This window comes from Scyliorhinus torazame, chromosome 4 (genome assembly GCF_047496885.1).
Source record: "Scyliorhinus torazame isolate Kashiwa2021f chromosome 4, sScyTor2.1, whole genome shotgun sequence".
Classification (NCBI taxonomy): domain Eukaryota; kingdom Metazoa; phylum Chordata; class Chondrichthyes; order Carcharhiniformes; family Scyliorhinidae; genus Scyliorhinus; species Scyliorhinus torazame.
In genome coordinates this window covers 365160374-365174325 of record NC_092710.1, presented here as the reverse complement: position 1 = coordinate 365174325, position 13952 = coordinate 365160374, and the positions used below count along the sequence as shown (strand labels likewise).

Below are 13952 nucleotides of genomic sequence, written 5' to 3'. Positions count from 1 at the left end.
GAAATATCTGCCCCGGGCGGTTCACATTTCCTGTCTAACTCAGGCAAGGGGATCAATGCTGAGTGTGTGAACTGGAATCAATAGTGAAATATCTGCCCCGGGCGGTTCACATTTCCTGTCTAACTCAGGCATGGGGGTCAATGCTGAGTGTGTGAACTGGATTCAATAGTGAAATATCTGCCCCGGGCGGTTCACATTTCCTGTCTAACTCAGGCAGGGGGTCAATGCTGAGTGTGTGAACTGGAATCAATAGTGAAATATCTGAACCGAGCGGTTCACATTTCCTGTCGAACTCAGTCAGGGGGGTCAATGCTGAGTGTGTGAACTGGAATCAATAGTGAAATATCTGCCCCGGGCGGTTCACATTTCCTGTCTACCTCAGGCAGGGGGGTCAATGCTGAGTGTGTGAACTGGAATCAATAGTGAAATATCTGCCCCGGGCGGTTCACATTTCCTGTCTAACTCAGGCAGGGGGGTCAATGCTGAGTGTGTGAACTGGAATCAATAGTGAAATATCTGCCCCGGGCGGTTCACATTTCCTGTCTAACTCAGGCAGCGGGCACAATGCTGAGTGTGTGAACTGGAATTAATAGTGAAATATCTGCCCCGGGCGGTTCACATTTCCTGTCTGACTCAGGCAGCGGGAACGATGCTGAGTGTGTGAACTGGAATCAATATTGAAATTTCTGCCCCGGGCGGTTCACATTTCCAGTCTAACTCAGGCAGGGGGGGTCAATGCTGAGTGTGTGAACTGGAATCAATAGTGAAATATCTGCCCCGGGCGGTTCACATTTCCTGTCTCACTCAGGCAGGGGGGGTCAATGCTGAGTGTGTGAACTGGATTCAATAGTGAAATATCTGCCCCGGGCGGTTCACATTTCCTGTCCGACTCAGGCAGGGGGGTTAATGCTGAGTGTGTGAACTGGAATCAATAGTGAAATATCTGCCCCGGACGGGTCACATTTCCTGTCTCACTCAGGCAGGGGGTCAATGCTGAGTGTGTGAACTGGAATCAATAGTGAAATATCTGCCCCGGGCGGTTCACATTTCCTGTCTGACTCAGGCAGGGGGAACGATGCTGAGTGTGTGAACTGGAATCAATATTGAAATATCTGCCCTGGGCGGTTCACATTTCCTGTCTAACTCAGGCAGGGGGGTCAATGCTGAGTGTGTGAACTGGAATCAATAGTGAAATATCTGCCCCGGGCGGTTCACATTTCCTGTCTAACTCAGGCAAGGGGATCAATGCTGAGTGTGTGAACTGGAATCAATAGTGAAATATCTGCCCCGGGCGGTTCACATTTCCTGTCTAACTCAGGCAGGGGGGTCAATGCTGAGTGTGTGAACTGGATTCAATAGTGAAATATCTGCCCCGGGCGGTTCACATTTCCTGTCTAACTCAGGCAGGGGGTCAATGCTGAGTGTGTGAACTGGAATCAATAGTGAAATATCTGAACCGGGCGGTTCACATTTCCTGTCGAACTCAGGCAGGGGGGTCAATGCTGAGTGTGTGAACTGGAATCAATAGTGAAATATCTGCCCCGGGCGGTTCACATTTCCTGTCTAACTCAGACAGGGTGATCAATGCTGAGTGTGTGAACTGGAATCAATAGTGAAATATCTGCCCCGGGCGGTTCACATTTCCTGTCTAACTCAGGCATGGGGGTCAATGCTGAGTGTGTGAACTGGAATCAACAGTGAAATATCTGCCCCGTGCGGTTCACATTTCCTGTCTAACTCAGGCAGGGGGGTCAATGCTGAGTGTGTGAACTGGAATCAATAGTGAAATATCTGCCCCGTGCGGTTCACATTTCCTGTCTAACTCAGGCAGGGAGATCAATGCTGAGTGTGTGAACTGGAATCAATAGTGAAATATCTGCCCCGGGCGGTTCACATTTCCTGTCTAACTCAGGCAGGGGGGTCAATGCTGAGTGTGTGAACTGGAATCAATAGTGAAATATCTGCCCCGTGCGGTTCACATTTCCTGTCTAACTCAGGCAAGGGGATCAATGCTGAGTGTGTGAACTGGAATCAATAGTGAAATATCTGCCCCGGGCGGTTCACATTTCCTGTCTAACTCAGGCAGGGGGGTCAATGCTGAGTGTGTGAACTGGATTCAATAGTGAAATATCTGCCCCGGGCGGTTCACATTTCCTGTCTAACTCAGGCAGGGGGTCAATGCTGAGTGTGTGAACTGGAATCAATAGTGAAATATCTGCCCCGGGCGGTTCACATTTCCGGTCTAACTCAGGCAGGCGGAGTCACTACTGAGTGTGTGAACTGGAATCAATAGTGAAATATCTGCCCCGGGCGGTTCACATTTCCTGTCTAACTCAGGCAGTGTGATCAATGCTGAGTGTGTGAACTGGAATCAATAGTGAAATATCTGCCCCGGGCGGTTCACATTTCCTGTCTAACTCAGGCAGGGGGGTCAATGCTGAGTGTGTGAACTGGAATCAATAGTGAAATATCTGCCCCGGGCGGTTCACATTTCCTGTCTAACTCAGGCAGGGGGATCAATGCTGAGTGTGTGAACTGGAATCAATAGTGAAATATCTGAACCGGGCGGTTCACATCTCCTGTCGAACTCAGGCAGGAGGGGTCAATGCTGAGTGTGTGAACTGGAATCAATAGTGAAATATCTGCCCCGGGCGGTTCACATTTCCTGACTTACTCAGACAGGGTGATCAATGCTGAGTGTGTGAACTGGAATCAATAGTGAAATATCTGCCCCGGGCGGTTCACATTTCCTGTCTAACTCAGGCAGGGGGGTCAATGCTGAGTGTGTGAACTGGAATCAATAGTGAAATATCTGCCCCGGGCGGTTCACATTTCCTGTCTAACTCAGGCAGGGGGGTCAATGCTGAGTGTGTGAACTGGAATCAATAGTGAAATATTTGCCCCGTGCGGTTCACATTTCCTGTCTAACTCAGGCAGGGGGAACAATGCTGAGTGTGTGAACTGGAATCAATATTGAAGTATCTGCCCCGGGAGGTTCACATTTCCTGTCTTACTCAGGCAGGGGGGACAATGCTGAGTGTGTGAACTGGAATCAATAGTGAAATATCTGCCCCGGGCGGTTCACATTTCCTCTCTAACTCAGGCAGGGGGGTCAATGCTGAGTGTGTGAACTGGATTCAATAGTGCAATATATGCCCCGGGCGGTTCACATTTCCTGTCTAACTCAGGCAGGGGGGTCAATGCTGAGTGTGTGAACTGGAATCAATAGTGAAATATCTGCCCCGGGCGGTTCACATTTCCTGTCTAACTCAGGCAGGGGGATCAATGCTGAGTGTGTGAACTGGAATCAATAGTGAAATATCTGCCCTAGGCGGTTCACATTTCCTGCCTGACTCAGGCAGGGGGAACGATGCTGAGTGTGTGAACTGGAATCAATAGTGAAATATCTGCCCTGGGCGGTTCACATTTCCTGTCTAACTCAGGCAGGGTGGTCAATGCTGAGTGTGTGAACTGGAATCAATAGTGAAATAGCTGCCCCGGGCGGTTCACATTTCCTGTCTAACTCAGGCAGGGGGATCAATGCTGAGTGTGTGAACTGGAATCAATAGTGAAATATCTGCCCCGGGCGGTTCACATTTCCTGTCTAACTCAGGCAGAGGGGGACAATGCTGAGTGTGTGAACTGGAATCAATCGTGAAATATCTGCCCCGGGCGGTTCACATTTCCTGTCTAACTCAGGCAGGGGGATCAATGCTGAGTGTGTGAACTGGAATCAATAGTGAAATATCTGCCCGGGTGGTTCACATTTCCTGTCTAACTCAGGCAGGGGGGTCAATGCTGAGTGTGTGAACTGGAATCAATAGTGAAATATCTGCCCCGGGCAGTTCACATTTCCTGTCTCACTCAGGCAGGGGGGGTCAATGCTGAGTGTGTCAACTGGATTCAATAGTGAAATATCTGCCCCGGGCGGTTCACATTTCCTGTCCAACTCAGGCAGGGGGGTTAATGCTGAGTGTGTGAACTGGAATCAATAGTGAAATATCTGTCCCTGGCGGTTCTCATTACCTGCCTAACTCAGGCAGGGGCGGTCAATGCTGAGTGTGTGAACTGGAATCAATAGTGAAATATCTGCCCCGGACGGTTCACATTTCCTGTCTAACTCAGGCAGGGGGATCAATGCTGAGTGTGTGAACTGGAATTATAGTGAAATATCTGCCCCGGGCGGTTCACATTTCCTGTCTCACTCAGGCAGGGGGGGTCAATGCTGAGTGTGTGAACTGGAATCAATAGTGAAATATCTGCCCCGGGGGGTTCACGTATCCTGTCTAACTCAGGCAGGGGGGTCAATGCTGAGTGTGTGAACTGGAATCAATAGTGAAATATCTGCCACGGGCGGTTCACATTTCCTGTCTAACTCAGGCAGGGGGGTCAATGCTGAGTGTGTGAACTGGAATCAATAGTGAAATATCTGCCCCGGGCGGTTCACATTTCCTGTCTAACTCAGGCAGGGGGATCAATGCTGAGTGTGTGAACTGGAATCAATAGTGAAATATCTGCCCCGGGCGGTTCACATTTTCTGTCTAACTCAGGCAGGGGGGTCAATGCTGAGTGTGTGAACTGGAATCAATAGTGAAATATCTGCCCCAGGCGGTTCACATTTCCTGCCTGACTCAGGCAGGGGGAACGATGCTGAGTGTGTGAACTGGAATCAATATTGAAATTTCTGCCCCGGGCGGTTCACATTTCCTGTCTAACTCAGGCAGGGGGATCAATGCTGACTGTGTGAACTGGAATCAATAGTGAAATATCTGCCCCGGGCGGTTCACATTTCCTGTCTAACTCAGGCAGAGGGGGACAATGCTGAGTGTGTGAACTGGAATCAATAGTGAAATAGCTGCCCCGGGCGGTTCACATTTCCTGTCTAACTCAGGCAGGGGGATCAATGCTGACTGTGTGAACTGGAATCAATAGTGAAATATCTGCCCCGGGCGGTTCACATTTCCTGTCTAACTCAGGCAGGGGGATCAATGCTGAGTGTGTGAACTGGAATCAATAGTGAAATATCTGCCCCGGGCGGTTCACATTTCCTGTCTAACTCAGGCACAGGGGGACAATGCTGAGTGTGTGAACTGGAATCAATAGTGAAATATCTGCCCCGGGCGGTTCACATTTCCTGTCTAACTCAGGCAGGGGGATCAATGCTGAGTGTGTGAACTGGAATCAATAGTGAAATATCTGCCCGGGTGGTTCACATTTCCTGTCTAACTCAGGCAGGGGGGTCAATGCTGAGTGTGTGAACTGGAATCAATAGTGAAATATCTGCCCCGGGCGGTTCACATTTCCTGTCTCACTCAGGCAGGGGGGGTCAATGCTGAGTGTGTCAACTGGATTCAATAGTGAAATATCTGCCCCGGGCGGTTCACATTTCCTGTCCAACTCAGGCAGGGGGGTTAATGCTGAGTGAGTGAACTGGAATCAATAGTGAAATATCTGTCCCTGGCGGTTCTCATTACCTGTCTAACTCAGGCAGGGGCGGTCAATGCTGAGTGTGTGAACTGGAATCAATAGTGAAATATCTGCCCCGGACGGTTCACATTTCCTGTCTAACTCAGGCAGGGGGATCAATGCTGAGTGTGTGAACTGGAATCAATAGTGAAATATCTGCCCCGGGCGGTTCACATTTCCTGTCTAACTCAGGCAGGGGGGTCAATGCAGAGTGTGTGAACTGGAATCAATAGTGAAATATCTGCCCCGGGCGGTTCACATTTCCTGTCTGACTCAGGCAGGGGGGTCAATGCTGAGTGTGTGAACTGGATTCAATAGTGAAATATCTGCCCCGGGCGGTTCACATTTCCTGTCTAACTCAGGCAGGGGGGTCAATGCTGAGTGTGTGAACTGGAATCAATAGTGAAATATCTGAACCGGGCGGTTCACATTTCCTGTCGAACTCAGGCAGGGGGGTCAATGCTGAGTGTGTGAACTGGAATCAATAGTGAAATATCTGCCCCGGGCGGTTCACATTTCCTGACTTACTCAGACAGGGGGGTCAATGCTGAGTGTGTGAACTGGAATCAATAGTGAAATATCTGCCCCGGGCGGTTCACATTTCCTGTCTAACTCAGGCAGGGGGGTCAATGCTGAGTGTGTGAACTGGAATCAATAGTGAAATATCTGCCCCGTGCGGTTCACATTTCCTGTCGAACTCAGGCAGGGGGGTCAATGCTGAGTGTGTGAACTGGAATCAATAGTGAAATATCTGCCCCGGGCGGTTCACATTTCCTGTCTAACTCAGGCAGGGGGGTCAATGCTGAGTGTGTGAACTGGAATCAATAGTGAAATATCTGAACCGGGCGGTTCACATTTCCTGTCGAACTCAGGCAGGGGGGTCAATGCTGAGTGTGTGAACTGGAATCAATAGTGAAATATCTGCCCCGGGCGGTTCACATTTCCTGACTTACTAAGACAGGGGGGTCAATGCTGAGTGTGTGAACTGGAATCAATAGTGAAATATCTGCCCCGGGCGGTTCACATTTCCTGTCTAACTCAGGCAGGGGGGTCAATGCTGAGTGTGTGAACTGGAATCAATAGTGAAATATCTGCCCCGGGCGGTTCACATTTCCTGTCTAACTCAGGCAGGGGGGTCAATGCTGAGTGTGTGAACTGGAATCAATAGTGAAATATCTGCCCCGTGCGGTTCACATTTCCTGTCTTACTCAGGCAGGGGGATCAATGCTGAGTGTGTGAACTGGAATCAATATTGAAATATCTGCCCCGGGAGGTTCACATTTCCTGTCTTACTCAGGCAGGGGGGACAATGCTGAGTGTGTGAACTGGAATCAATAGTGAAATATCTGCCCCGGGCGGTTCACATTTCCTGTCTAACTCAGGCAGGGGGGTCAATGCTGAGTGTGTGAACTGGATTCAACAGTGAAATATCTGCCCCGAGCGGTTCACATTTCCTGTCTAACTCAGGCAGGGGGGTCAATGCTGAGTGTGTGAACTGGAATCAATAGTGAAATATCTGCCGGGTGGTTCACATTTCCTGTCTAACTCAGGCAGGGGGGTCAATGCTGAGTGTGTGAACTGGAATCAATAGTGAAATATGTGCCCCGGGCGGTTCACATTTCCTGCCTTACTCAGGCAGGGGGAACGATGCTGAGTGTGTGAACTGGAATCAATATTGAAATTTCTGCCCCGGGCGGTTGACATTTCCTGTCTAACTCAGGCAGGTGGGTCAATGCTGAGTGTGTGAACTGGATTCAATAGTGAAATATCTGCCCCGGGCGGTTCACATTTCCTGTCTAACTCAGGCAGGGGGGTTAATGCTGAGTGTGTGAACTGGAATCAATAGTGAAATATCTGTCCCTGGCGGTTCACATTACCTGTCTAACTCAGGCAGGGGGAACGATGCTGAGTGTGTGAACTGGAATCAATAGTGAAACATCTGCCCCGGGCGGTTCACATTTCCTGTCTCACTCAGGCAGGGGGTGGTCAATGTTGAGTGTGTGAACTGGATTCAATAGTGAAATATCTGCCCCGGGCGGTTCACATTTCCTGTCTAACTCAGGCAGGGGGGTTAATGCTGAGTGTGTGAACTGGAATCAATAGTGAAATATCTGTCCCTGGCGGTTCACATTACCTGTCGAACTCAGGCAGGGGGGGACAATGCTGAGTGTGTGAACTGGAATCAATAGTGAAATATCTGCCCCGGACGGTTCACATTTCCTGTCTAACTCAGGCAGGGGGATCAATGCTGAGTGTGTGAACTGGAATCAATAGTGAAATATCTGCCCCGGGCGGTTCACATTTCCTGTCTAACTCAGGCAGGGGGGTCAATGCTGAGTGTGTGAACTGGATTCAATAGTGAAATATCTGCCCCGGGCGGTTCACATTTCCTGTCTAACTCAGGCAGGGGGGTCAATGCTGAGTGTGTGAACTGGAATCAATAGTGAAATATCTGAACCGGGCGGTTCACATTTTCTGTCGAACTCAGGCAGGAGGGGTCAATGCTGAGTGTGTGAACTGTAATCAATAGTGAAATATCTGCCCCGGGCGGTTCACATTTCCTGTCTAACTCAGGCAGGGGGGACAATGCTGAGTGTGTGAACTGGAATCAATAGTGAAATATCTGCCCCGGGCGGTTCACATTTCCTGTCTAACTCAGGCAGGGGGGTCAATGCTGAGTGTGTGAACTGGAATCAATAGTGAAATATCTGCCCCGGGCGGTTCACATTTCCTGTCTAACTCAGGCAGGGGGGTCAATGCTGACTGTGTGAACTGGAATCAATAGTGAAATATCTGCCCCGGGCGGTTCACATTTCCTGTCTAACTCAGGCAGGGGGGGACAATGCTGAGTGTGTGAACTGGAATCAATAGTGAAATATCTGCCCCGGGCGGTTCACATTTCCTGTCTAACTCAGGCAGGGGGATCAATGCTGAGTGTGTGAACTGGAATCAATAGTGAAATATCTGCCCGGGTGGTTCACATTTCCTGTCTAACTCAGGCAGGGGGGTCAAAACTGAGTGTGTGAACTGGAATCAATAGTGAAATATCTGCCCCGGGCGGTTCACATTTCCTGTCTCACTCAGGCAGGGGGGGTCAATGCTGAGTGTGTGAACTGGATTCAATAGTGAAATATCTGCCCCGGGCGGATCACATTTCCTGTCCAACTCAGGCAGGGGGGTTAATGCTGAGTGTGTGAACTGGAATCAATAGTGAAATATCTGTCCCTGGCGGTTCTCATTACCTGTCTAACTCAGCCAGGGGGGGTCAATGCTGAGTGTGTGAACTGGAATCAATAGTGAAATATCTGCCCCGGGCGGTTCACATTTCCTGTCTAACTCAGGCAGGGGGGTCAATGCTGAGTGTGTGAACTGGATTCAATAGTGAAATATCTGCCCCGGGCGGTTCACATTTCCTGTCTAACTCAGGCAGGGGGGTCAATGCTGAGTGTGTGAACTGGAATCAATAGTGAAATATCTGAACCGGGCGGTTCACATCTCCTGTCGAACTCAGGCAGGAGGGGTCAATGCTGAGTGTGTGAACTGGAATCAATAGTGAAATATCTGCCCCGGGCGGTTCACATTTCCTGACTTACTCAGACAGGGTGATCAATGCTGAGTGTGTGAACTGGAATCAATAGTGAAATATCTGCCCCGGGCGGTTCACATTTCCTGTCTAACTCAGGCAGGGGGGTCAATGCTGAGTGTGTGAACTGGAATCAATAGTGAAATATCTGCCCCGGGCGGTTCACATTTCCTGTCAAACTCAGGCAGGGGGGTCAATGCTGAGTGTGTGAACTGGAATCAATAGTGAAATATTTGCCCCGTGCGGTTCACATTTCCTGTCTAACTCAGGCAGGGGGATCAATGCTGAGTGTGTGAACTGGAATCAATATTGAAGTATCTGCCCCGGGAGGTTCACATTTCCTGTCTTACTCAGGCAGGGGGGACAATGCTGAGTGTGTGAACTGGAATCAATAGTGAAATATCTGCCCCGGGCGGTTCACATTTCCTGTCAAACTCAGGCAGGGGGGTCAATGCTGAGTGTGTGAACTGGAATCAATAGTGAAATATTTGCCCCGTGCGGTTCACATTTCCTGTCTAACTCAGGCAGGGGGATCAATGCTGAGTGTGTGAACTGGAATCAATATTGAAGTATCTGCCCCGGGAGGTTCACATTTCCTGTCTTACTCAGGCAGGGGGGACAATGCTGAGTGTGTGAACTGGAATCAATAGTGAAATATCTGCCCCGGGCGGTTCACATTTCCTCTCTAACTCAGGCAGGGGGGTCAATGCTGAGTGTGTGAACTGGATTCAATAGTGCAATATATGCCCCGGGCGGTAAACATTTCCTGTCTAACTCAGGCAGGGGGGTCAATGCTGAGTGTGTGAACTGGAATCAATAGTGAAATATCTGCCCCGGGCGGTTCACATTTCCTGTCTAACTCAGGCAGGGGGATCAATGCTGAGTGTGTGAACTGGAATCAATAGTGAAATATCTGCCCTAGGCGGTTCACATTTCCTGCCTGACTCAGGCAGGGGGAACGATGCTGAGTGTGTGAACTGGAATCAATAGTGAAATATCTGCCCCGGGCGGTTCACATTTCCTGTATAACTCAGGCAGGGGGGTCAATGCTGAGTGTGTGAACTGGAATCAATAGTGAAATAGCTGCCCCGGGCGGTTCACATTTCCTGTCTAACTCAGGCAGGGGGATCAATGCTGAGTGTGTGAACTGGAATCAATAGTGAAATATCTGCCCCGGGCGGTTCACATTTCCTGTCTAACTCAGGCAGAGGGGGACAATGCTGAGTGTGTGAACTGGAATCAATAGTGAAATATCTGCCCCGGGCGGTTCACATTTCCTGTCTAACTCAGGCAGGGGGATCAATGCTGAGTGTGTGAACTGGAATCAGTAGTGAAATATCTGCCCGGGTGGTTCACATTTCCTGTCTCACTCAGGCAGGGGGGGTCAATGCTGAGTGTGTCAACTGGATTCAATAGTGAAATATCTGCCCCGGGCGGTTCACATTTCCTGTCCAACTCAGGCAGGGGGGTTAATGCTGAGTGTGTGAACTGGAATCAATAGTGAAATATCTGTCCCTGGCGGTTCTCATTACCTGTCTAACTCAGGCAGGGGCGGTCAATGCTGAGTGTGTGAACTGGAATCAATAGTGAAATATCTGCCCCGGACGGTTCACATTTCCTGTCTAACTCAGGCAGGGGGATCAATGCTGAGTGTGTGAACTGGAATCAATAGTGAAATATCTGCCCCGGGCGGTTCACATTTCCTGTCTAACTCAGGCAGGGGGGTCAATGCAGAGTGTGTGAACTGGAATCAATAGTGAAATATCTGCCCGGGTGGTTCACATTTCCTGTCTAACTCAGGCAGGGGGGTCAATGCTGAGTGTGTGAACTGGAATCAATAGTGAAATATCTGCCCCGGGCGGTTCACATTTCCTGTCTCACTCAGGCAGGGGGGGTCAATGCTGAGTGTGTGAACTGGATTCAATAGTGAAATATCTGCCCCGTGCGGTTCACGTATCCTGTCTAACTCAGGCAGGGGGTCAATGCTGAGTGTGTGAACTGGATTCAATAGTGAAATATCTGCCCCGGGCGGTTCACATTTCCTGTCTAACTCAGGCAGGGGGGTCAATGCTGAGTGTGTGAACTGGAATCAATAGTGAAATATCTGCCCCGGGCGGTTCACATTTCCTGTCTAACTCAGGCAGGGGGGTCAATGCTGAGTGTGTGAACTGGAATCAATAGTGAAATATCTGCCCCGGGCGGTTCACATTTCCTGTCTAACTCAGGCAGGGGGATCAATGCTGAGTGTGTGAACTGGAATCAATAGTGAAATATCTGCCCCGGGCGGTTCACATTTTCTGTCTAACTCAGGCAGGGGGGTCAATGCTGAGTGTGTGAACTGGAATCAATAGTGAAATATCTGCCCCAGGCGGTTCACATTTCCTGCCTGACTCAGGCAGGGGGAACGATGCTGAGTGTGTGAACTGGAATCAATATTGAAATTTCTGCCCCGGGCGGTTCACATTTCCTGTCTAACTCAGGCAGGGGGATCAATGCTGACTGTGTGAACTGGAATCAATAGTGAAATATCGGCCCCGGGCGGTTCACATTTCCTGTCTAACTCAGGCAGAGGGGGACAATGCTGAGTGTGTGAACTGGAATCAATAGTGAAATAGCTGCCCCGGGCGGTTCACATTTCCTGTCTAACTCAGGCAGGGGGATCAATGCTGAGTGTGTGAACTGGAATCAATAGTGAAATATCTGCCCCGGGCGGTTCACATTTCCTGTCTAACTCAGGCACAGGGGGACAATGCTGAGTGTGTGAACTGGAATCAATAGTGAAATATCTGCCCCGGGCGGTTCACATTTCCTGTCTAAATCAGGCAGGGGGATCAATGCTGAGTGTGTGAACTGGAATCAATAGTGAAATATCTGCCCGGGTGGTTCACATTTCCTGTCTAACTCAGGCAGGGGGGTCAATGCTGAGTGTGTGAACTGGAATCAATAGTGAAATATCTGCCCCGGGCGGTTCACATTTCCTGTCTCACTCAGGCAGGGGGGGTCAATGCTGAGTGTGTCAACTGGATTCAATAGTGAAATATCTGCCCCGGGCGGTTCACATTTCCTGTCCAACTCAGGCAGGGGGGTTAATGCTGAGTGTGTGAACTGGAATCAATAGTGAAATATCTGTCCCTGGCGGTTCTCATTACCTGTCTAACTCAGGCAGGGGCGGTCAATGCTGAGTGTGTGAACTGGAATCAATAGTGAAATATCTGCCCCGGACGGTTCACATTTCCTGTCTAACTCAGGCAGGGGGATCAATGCTGAGTGTGTGAACTGGAATCAATAGTGAAATATCTGCCCCGGGCGGTTCACATTTCCTGTCTAACTCAGGCAGGGGGGTCAATGCAGAGTGTGTGAACTGGAATCAATAGTGAAATATCTGCCCCGGGCGGTTCACATTTCCTGTCTGACTCAGGCAGGGGGGTCAATGCTGAGTGTGTGAACTGGATTCAATAGTGAAATATCTGCCCCGGGCGGTTCACATTTCCTGTCTAACTCAGGCAGGGGGGTCAATGCTGAGTGTGTGAACTGGAATCAATAGTGAAATATCTGCCCCGGGCGGTTCACATTTCCTGTCTCACTCAGGCAGGGGGGGTCAATGCTGAGTGTGTCAACTGGATTCAATAGTGAAATATCTGCCCCGGGCGGTTCACATTTCCTGTCCAACTCAGGCAGGGTGGTTAATGCTGAGTGTGTGAACTGGAATCAATAGTGAAATATCTGTCCCTGGCGGTTCTCATTACCTGTCTAACTCAGGCAGGGGCGGTCAATGCTGAGTGTGTGAACTGGAATCAATAGTGAAATATCTGCCCCGGACGGTTCACATTTCCTGTCTAACTCAGGCAGGGGGATCAATGCTGAGTGTGTGAACTGGAATCAATAGTGAAATATCTGCCCCGGGCGGTTCACATTTCCTGTCTAACTCAGGCAGGGGGGTCAATGCAGAGTGTGTGAACTGGAATCAATAGTGAAATATCTGCCCCGGGCGGTTCACATTTCCTGTCTGACTCAGGCAGGGGGGTCAATGCTGAGTGTGTGAACTGGATTCAATAGTGAAATATCTGCCCCGGGCGGTTCACATTTCCTGTCTAACTCAGGCAGGGGGGTCAATGCTGAGTGTGTGAACTGGAATCAATAGTGAAATATCTGAACCGGGCGGTTCACATTTCCTGTCGAACTCAGGCAGGGGGGTCAATGCTGAGTGTGTGAACTGGAATCAATAGTGAAATATCTGCCCCGGGCGGTTCACATTTCCTGACTTACTCAGACAGGGGGGTCAATGCTGAGTGTGTGAACTGGAATCAATAGTGAAATATCTGCCCCGGGCGGTTCACATTTCCTGTCTAACTCAGGCAGGGGGGTCAATGCTGAGTGTGTGAACTGGAATCAATAGTGAAATATCTGCCCCGTGCGGTTCACATTTGCTGTCGAACTCAGGCAGGGGGGTCAATGCTGAGTGTGTGAACTGGAATCAATAGTGAAATATCTGCCCCGGGCGGTTCACATTTCCTGTCTAACTCAGGCAGGCGGGTCAATGCTGAGTGTGTGAACTGGAATCAATAGTGAAATATCTGAACCGGGCGGTTCACATTTCCTGTCGAACTCAGGCAGGGGGGTCAATGCTGAGTGTGTGAACTGGAATCAATAGTGAAATATCTGCCCCGGGCGGTTCACATTTCCTGACTTACTCAGACAGGGGGGTCAATGCTGAGTGTGTGAACTGGAATCAATAGTGAAATATCTGCCCCGGGCGGTTCACATTTCCTGTCTAACTCAGGCAGGGGGGTCAATGCTGAGTGTGTGAACTGGAATCAATAGTGAAATATCTGCCCCGGGCGGTTCACATTTCCTGTCTAACTCAGGCAGGGGGGTCAATGCTGAGTGTGTGAACTGGAATCAA

General features: G+C 49.9%; 1 protein-coding gene across 1 annotated transcript in view; it reads left to right on the top strand.

Annotated features, from left to right (window-relative positions):
- The window catches only part of LOC140411770 (uncharacterized), a 116210-nt gene that overhangs the window by 23835 nt on the left and 78423 nt on the right, over positions 1-13952 (top strand). The gene's annotated exons all lie outside the window — the stretch shown is intronic.